Raw genomic sequence first — 7,963 nt, 5'->3', positions numbered from 1 at the left:
AGCAACGGAATATTTTGCAGATAAAACTTTCCTCAGAAAGTTCTAAATAGACTATCTATAGAAACCTGGGAAAATGTGTAAGTTTGACTCTTCTGAGGCGGTATTAGAATTGACACCTGACCAGCAATATATATAGTGTAGTTCTGTGTCTCACATTGCTTTCCTCTTCTTTTTCTTTTCGTCCGCCTTTCCGCCCTGTTCGCATTTCAAAATGTTATCATCTACACCAGGTTATTCTTATTTTAATGCCCTTTTCGTTTATTCACTATTAACTGACTAACTTAATGGAGCTGAACCCTTCTTGAGAAGCCGTCAGTTGTGCAGCTACTGAAGAACTTAACATTTTATGTAATCCGAAAGTTCATTACCGTGTTAACTGGTCGCTATCCTGAGCCAGTTCAATCCAGTCTATACCAGCCCATCCTGTCTCATATCCATTTTAATATTGTCAGCCCACCTTCGTCTTGGTTTTCCAAATGGTCTCTTTCCTTCTGGCTTTCCCACCAATATCTCTGTCTCAATCTCCTTGACTTTATAATTCTAATTATATTTGGCGACGAATACAATTTATGAAGCTCCACATTATGTAGTTTTCTCCAACTTCTTGCACTGCATCTCTCTACGGTCGATATATTCTCCACAGCACAGCTTTCTCAAAGACTCTCAGTGTGTGTTCCTCCCGTAATGTAAGAGAACAACTTTCACAACCATACATAATCACAGGCAAAATTATAGTTTTATATATACAGTATTTACGTTTTTAGACAGCAGACGAAAAGACAAAAGTTTGTGGACCGAATGGTAGCAACCATTACCTGAACTCAGATCTCCTCTTTATTCCTCCTGAAACAAATTTTGATTAGTTATAATTGTTTCCAAATATATGAACTGTGCCACATTTCCAGAGGAGCTGTTGCCTATCTTTATGTCACGATTTTGCCCTCCATTCTGGTAACGAGACAGCCACATATATGGTTTCCTCTGCGTCCCACCTGCTTTGCCTGGACCTTCATAGTGGCATATTGAAAAGCGAAGTTGAAAATCAGTAGCGATAAAGCATCTCTTTGTTTTGGACCATTTTTGATAGGAAAATTATCAGTCAAATATATAACTATACGTGCCTTAATGTGCTTTATTATGCCGAGTAAAGATATGCCTGTACACAAACACAGAAAAACGCAACACAAACATCCATGCACTGAGTGGGATTCGAACCCACAATCCCGGTTTCCAAGCGAGAGAAGACAATACATTCCTTAGACCGCTCGGCTACCGTGACCGGCAGTGTAACCATTTTTTCCCCTTGGCACTACAGCCCCAGTGGGCCTAGGCCTACCTCCATGAACTTCTCCGTTCACTTCGGTTTTTAGATCTTACACATTCTGTAGGACTCCTTCGGCGGGTGATCAGCTCGTCGCAAGGCCTCTACCTGTAGACAAGCACAGAAAAACGCGTACACACAAACTAAACATCCATGCCCTGAGTGGGATTCGAACCCACGATTCCGCTTTCCAAGCGAGCAATGACTGTACATGCCTTAGACCGCTCGGCCACCGTGACCGGCAGTGTAACCATTACCTGCGAGTATTGTCCTTAATTGGAATTGGGTCAGTGCGTTTGAACGCAATATTTACATAGCGTTCAGTGGAAATGGTGGGAGGCAGAGGACATTGAATTCGATGGGAATTTCTGAGTAGACGTGTTACGTTTGTTAACAGTTTGAATGGGAAAGGTAAACACAGATAATATTAACTAATTTACATTTCTCTATGTTGCTACCAGTAAATTTGATTCAAAACAAAATAGTTACAGAGCGCACGGTACGTAGTATCTTTGAGGAATTTCATTATTACATGTTGGGTTTTCAGCGATGCTGTCGGTAGGTCTGCCTGTTAAATTGCTGTTGACCTTCGCCAGCACAGTCATTCTTCAGGTCTCGCCGAGGCTTTTTCCCAAGATACATTTTTTCTTCTAGACATGTACGTGTTTCGAAATGGAGCCTCCCCTTCGACGAGAGAGGGGACAGTGTTTCTATGTAGGCGCTACTTTTGTTGCACCGCAGTTTCAGCACGAGTGTATCTGCGCTGTCACGGCGTCCAGGTCACTGTGGAGTGTGTTGCACCCTTTGTCACTGCACTATACTATTTTTTTATTGCTTTTGGGGTGGGACTAAGTCCCTTGTACTGCGACCACTTCTGGCCTATTGTACCAGCCCCAGATGGTACGTGAAGGTGATTGTTGAGCAATTGGTGGAATGAAGATTGGCAGGGGAAAACGAAGCACTGGGAGAAAACTTGCCCCAGTGCCACTTTGTCCACCACAAATCCCACATGACCTCACCTAGGCTCGAACTCGGTCAGCCGCTGTAGGAAGCCGGCGACTAACCGTCTGAACCATGGCACGACATTTTAGCTACCCTATAGCGGTGATCAGTCTGTGTGACGATTTTGCTGTAGTACTTATACAAGCCAGCACTTCCGCCTCCTTTCTAAAATACTCCATTCCGTTTACAAATGAGCCGTACGACACCCTTGATTACTCCTCCCCTGCTCCGTGTGGAACTCTCGGAGATGTATGTCAGCATCCCGTTGTGGTTCATTTCCAGTAGCTCTGCGGAGTACGAAAGGCCGTGCAGTGTATTTCAGCATCCTGTTTATCACAGATAACGCTGGATAAATATCCGAGTTTAAGATAAATATTTTCATGTATGAGGGTTTCGTGGCCGGTCACGGTAGCCGAGGGGTCTAAGGCATGCACTGTCTTCGCTCGCTTGGAAACCGGGATTGCGGTTTCGAATCCCACTCAGGGCATGGATGTTTAGTTTGTGTGTGTGCGTTTTTCTCTGTTTGTGTACAGGTAGAGGCCTTGCTACGAGCTGATCACCGGCCCAAGGAGTCCTACCGAATGTGTAAGATCTAGAAAAAAAAACCGAAGTGAACGGAGAAGTTCATGGAGGTAGGCCTAGGCCCACTGGGGCTGTAGTGCCAAGGCAGAAAAAAAAAGAGGATTTCGTGACTAATAATGACGGGTTCTGGATTGGATTTATTGGCGCTTCTTTACAATTACATCCAATTATAACAGCTCTCAATCAGTAGCGGCCTAAGACTTGCTCCAGCCCTTACTTGACTAAGAGTTTCTTCTCTTCCACTGTGACTTGGTTCTGATTTACGAATCGGTTACATCTTCTACTGTGACTGCCTTGAACGACGATTGTCTTCTGATTAAATCGCTCTTCTCTGCATGTCTACTTATACGGTCCAGCGGTAACCATGGATAATGCCTATTGCCTGTCTGTTTTCATGGGAACTTGCCTTATACTGAACCGTTGCCTGTCAGTGGACTTCCTCGTCTGTTCGTTGCTGCGGGAACCTGTGTTTGGCGAAACATTGACTAGCAATGTACTTCCGTTCTGGCTCCACTATTCCGGATTTCAGGCGTTATGTCACATTACACTTTTAAGATCTTCAGTGCTTGACATTGTATGTCACATCCGTCCAGTATCTATACTTAATTAAAGAACTTAATGACAGCTTTAAATATAATTACGCTTACAATATTTTCATTAGTAGATATGTACATCGTAACCTCTGTATAACTGTTGCCATACATTATATGATAGTAATCAATAGAATCCCTATAGCATCACTGCACTAACCTACACGGCGTCATATACCAGAAACCGAACACGTTCGTCTAATAGTAACGAACCGTACTCTTTATTCGGTAGTTACTCGATTCCCATTGGAGCTGAGACACTGATTATACCGAGGTTTTTTTTCCATGGATTTACGCAGTCCCTCCAGGGAAATTTCGTGGTAGTGTCACTTTAGGCAGTGGCTGATTTCTTCCAGTTCATCGGTCTTCCTATCCAGTGCTACATAACGTCTTTGATAACGTTCAATTAACAACAACCGTTGAACAAGCGTAGGGTCACTAAAGGCGGATGAAAGCAACACTTGTTCCCGTATGGAATAACGATTCTAACATTTGCGTCTGTTCGGTTAGGAATAAGAGCAATATGATATTCGTCACCACTATCGCTTCCTGTAGAGAGTCTCTGTTTGTTTAGATCTGTGACAAAATGGCATTATGGTTGCAGCTCCCCATGTCACTTTCATCTTCACTGTTGCTTTTGTAGGCTGACAAACCGACAATCCCCGCAGGCAACCACAAAACGCAGTGTGAACCCGTTTCTGCACCAGTTTACGCTCTGCTCCAAACAACAGGCGATACGATAGTCACGCGGAAGGGAAATATGAAGATGTCAGCCTTCACATTTGTAGCAAATCATATGAAAGGCATGGGAAAAGCCTCCTCTCTCACAATCATACCACGAGCAAGCCAAGTCTCCTGCCGAAGTTCGCGTTTGATTTGCACAGAAAGTGAAAAAATGGAACTTAAACTTCCTTTGAAATAACGAACGCCTCAGGTGAGTAAATGTTGAACGGAAAATAACAAACAACGGGAGAAGGAATATCGCAAAGAAAACACTGAAGTGTAGTTCAACACGAATGAAAAACAAATAGATCTATAAACAGTTGTCTTCATAATAAACGAAAATATTTTCACGTAGACGGGTTTTGCATTGATAATTGGATTTGTTGAATGCTTACAGATCGTAACTTTAAGTAACTACAGCTCTGTCGCTGATTCACACACTTAGCAGTTCATTATAGCACGTACTGATTATTATCAGTCTGCTCTGTTTTCACTGGTTGTCGCCTGGTAACGGCTTCCAACGCCGTAGCTCTACCAGCTTTCGCAATCACGCCCTTACTGGCCGGCGACTGTCTCACAACTCACTAAACTCACGTCAAAGTCAAAGTCACATTGCGACTAACGGTCGGTCGGTCGGTCAGTCAGTCAGTCAGTCAGTCAGTCTTGGTGTCGAGCCCAATCTGGGGCTCATGACCAGGTATTTATTACTGTTAGATGTGTCATGCTTATAACACCTCGGCACGGACTGCATAGAACACATATCCAAGCAGTTCTTTTGTTGCCTTACGTTCAGACCACACAGCGAACATTCCTATGGTGCTGTTTACGGACATTACCTAGCAACAGCCGTTGTTTATAGTCATTACTTAGCAACGGATCAACATCCTACAGTGTACATAGAGAGTGAAAATGAAATCATATTTGAAGGAGTGTATTCCATAATATAGTGCACAAAATTACCAGCGAATCTCTGTGAAGTTTATTAAGTTTACATTAAAATTCCTATAAGGATATTGAAATTAGTGGACGTCCTTCTGTGTTGAGTTTCACAAAAAGCCAATAAACAGTCTGCGGTGGTGTGGGACTGATTGTTTAAAGGGGCGCGAGATATGCAGTACACAATCAACCATTTACAGACGTAACTGTAGGCATGTACATAGTATATGTAGTTTGAAGGGTTATAACAGATATTAGTAAAATTTGACAGAACATAGGCGTGGGGTTCCAAGAGACGTAGAGCTTGTTACTATTGAGAACATATTCATTAATTTATGGTTTGTGCAACGACGCTGTCCACGGAGACTGTGTGCCGTTGAATGGTGGGGATTTGGAAGGAAACTGACGTTTCAAAATTTGTGGTGCTCTTTTTGTAATTTGGCTGGCGGGACTGGGTAAAGTCACGTAAGTCTAAGTCCGGATGGACGATATCCCAGCTAAGATCTGAACCTCCGACCTCCCGAACATGAAACCGGAGTGTTACCCAGTTGAACGTGCCGTTTGTTTACACGATCTTAAGTAACATGAATCAGTATTATAAAATTTGTTTTACTTTAAAAATATTGTCACACTTAACGACACATAATTATAGATTTAGATGAAACAGCGTTTGGTACTTGAAGAGTGGGATTTGAAATGAGCAGAATTTCATTTAAAACTAATGGCTTTTTATATACATCAAAATTTAGTCATCAGCTGAGGAGTAGTCTGGAAAGTGAGACGCCTTTGGCAAAATAACAGACCTGTTCATTCTTGTCCAATAAATTGCCGTACATTTTATATCTCATAGTTAAGTGTTTAAGAAGTTGTGCCATTTCTAGTCCTCCTACGCAGTGCATTTGAAACAAATACAATTACGTGACCTGATGCAAGTTGCAGTTCATTTCCATCTGAATTTATATAAGGGAAATGTATCTCTATCTATGGCTCTATGGTCTCTTGCTGTACATTGGCTGCTTTCTCAGTTTCTTAATCCTATACACAGTCGGTAAGACTCCTTGAACAGGGGATCAGCCCGTCGCAATGTCGCTACCTACACAGAACAGAACAAACAGAATAGACACCACAATACAGACACCCATACCTTGAGTGGAATTCGAACCCACGATCCCAGCGTTTGAGCGAACGAAGACAGTTCACGCCTTAGACCGCGCCGCCACTGCGATAGGCATGAGGAAAATCGCGTTCTTAAAACCTCAGAGGAGAGGAACCGCTTCTGAAGTGAATTCAGTAAATTGGAACAGAATTAACAAGGTACAAATTAAAAAAGAAGCAGAATGGAAAATGAAAAATCTGGACAGATACTTGGCAGGGCTAAGGGGGGGGGGGAATTTCACGAATATGTACTAATAATTTAAACTTATTAAATTGTTCTAAAGCGACAATTGCAATAAACACAGCAGTAAATGAATAACGATATAAATTTTAAATATAATAGACATAAATGTTCGACTGATATGTTAGGTTACTGTCCGACTAACCTAACCTAATAAATGTTCGAGCTCTTGTGAATATTTAAGGAGATGTAATGTGTTGTTAATGAGCTGGAAGTTGTTGAAGTCCGCCCTTAACGACTGGCCACACCCGAAATTGAAACAGCCTTCACCCACGCAAACAGTGTATTAAGTTCATCTCAGCCCCTTGCTTGCCCTTAGTGCGATGCGTATCTGAGCGGAATAATTACAGCTGGGCTCTACTATGTTACTGATATTGAAACAGGACTGTTAGATGAATTAGCATGGCCCGCCAGATTAACGATTTATACTGAGTCTGATCGGATCGTTGGTGTAGTGGTGGTTGTTTGTGGCTACTGTTAGAATTTACTGTCGCTGTGATAAATTAAATTTTGAACCCTCGGTTTATGCCACGCCATTGCCGGTATCTTTTGCCCGGTCATGGTTATCCTCGCGTAGGTTCTGTAACGTTACCCACCTCTGTATGGCTTGCCCTCTATCTACCGCTTACAAAAGCACACCGCCCACACAATGCAAAGGTTGTAGATGCATTCATTTGGTTCACAAAACACTCACACAACAAAGCCTCGAATAGGGAGCGATAGAATTATTCTGATTATGAATTTCGAAGGGAAAATACAGTAAAAATGGGGTTGATTGATTGCTTACGGCCCTGCAATTCTAATTATTATATGGAGATAAGGGATAGTCGGTTCTCGTGGAAATGAATACAAACAAAATGAATAGCAGAGATTATTGGTGGATTACATAGAAGAGCAACAACCTCTTCAGTTCGAAATACGAAAGTCATTAGTGTCATCAGTTGAAAACATAACAGTTATCACTGAAGTCAGCTCGTAACACAGTTCATCACTAGAATCGCTTTGAAACATCCGTAATCACTGGAACACTTACAAAATACAGCATTTATGGCTGGAATTAGTTCGAAATACAACTGTCATCACTGGAATATACCCGGAACAACTTGGCATCACTGGAGCATTTTCAGATGCAGTAGTCATCATTGAAATAAGTTCATGACGTAACACTCATCACTGGAATGGGTTCGAAACGTACCAGTCAGCACTAGAAGTCCCTGGATCACGTCTCAGACACTCCGCACCACATACTTGCAACATAGAAAATATAGTCTTAGAACTCGAACCGTCAACACTTGTATCTGAATTTGAGTTTTCTCGAGACTTTATAATTGTAGGATGTTATATACCATATAAGTACACACGCGTGCGCGTAAAAGACAGAAGTAATAAGAATTTTAATCTCGAACCGTCCAG

Source organism: Cryptotermes secundus, unplaced genomic scaffold (genome assembly GCF_002891405.2).
Source record: "Cryptotermes secundus unplaced genomic scaffold, Csec_1.0 scaffold1009, whole genome shotgun sequence".
Taxonomy (NCBI): Eukaryota; Metazoa; Arthropoda; class Insecta; order Blattodea; family Kalotermitidae; genus Cryptotermes; species Cryptotermes secundus.
Note: the sequence above shows the minus strand (reverse complement) of the source record.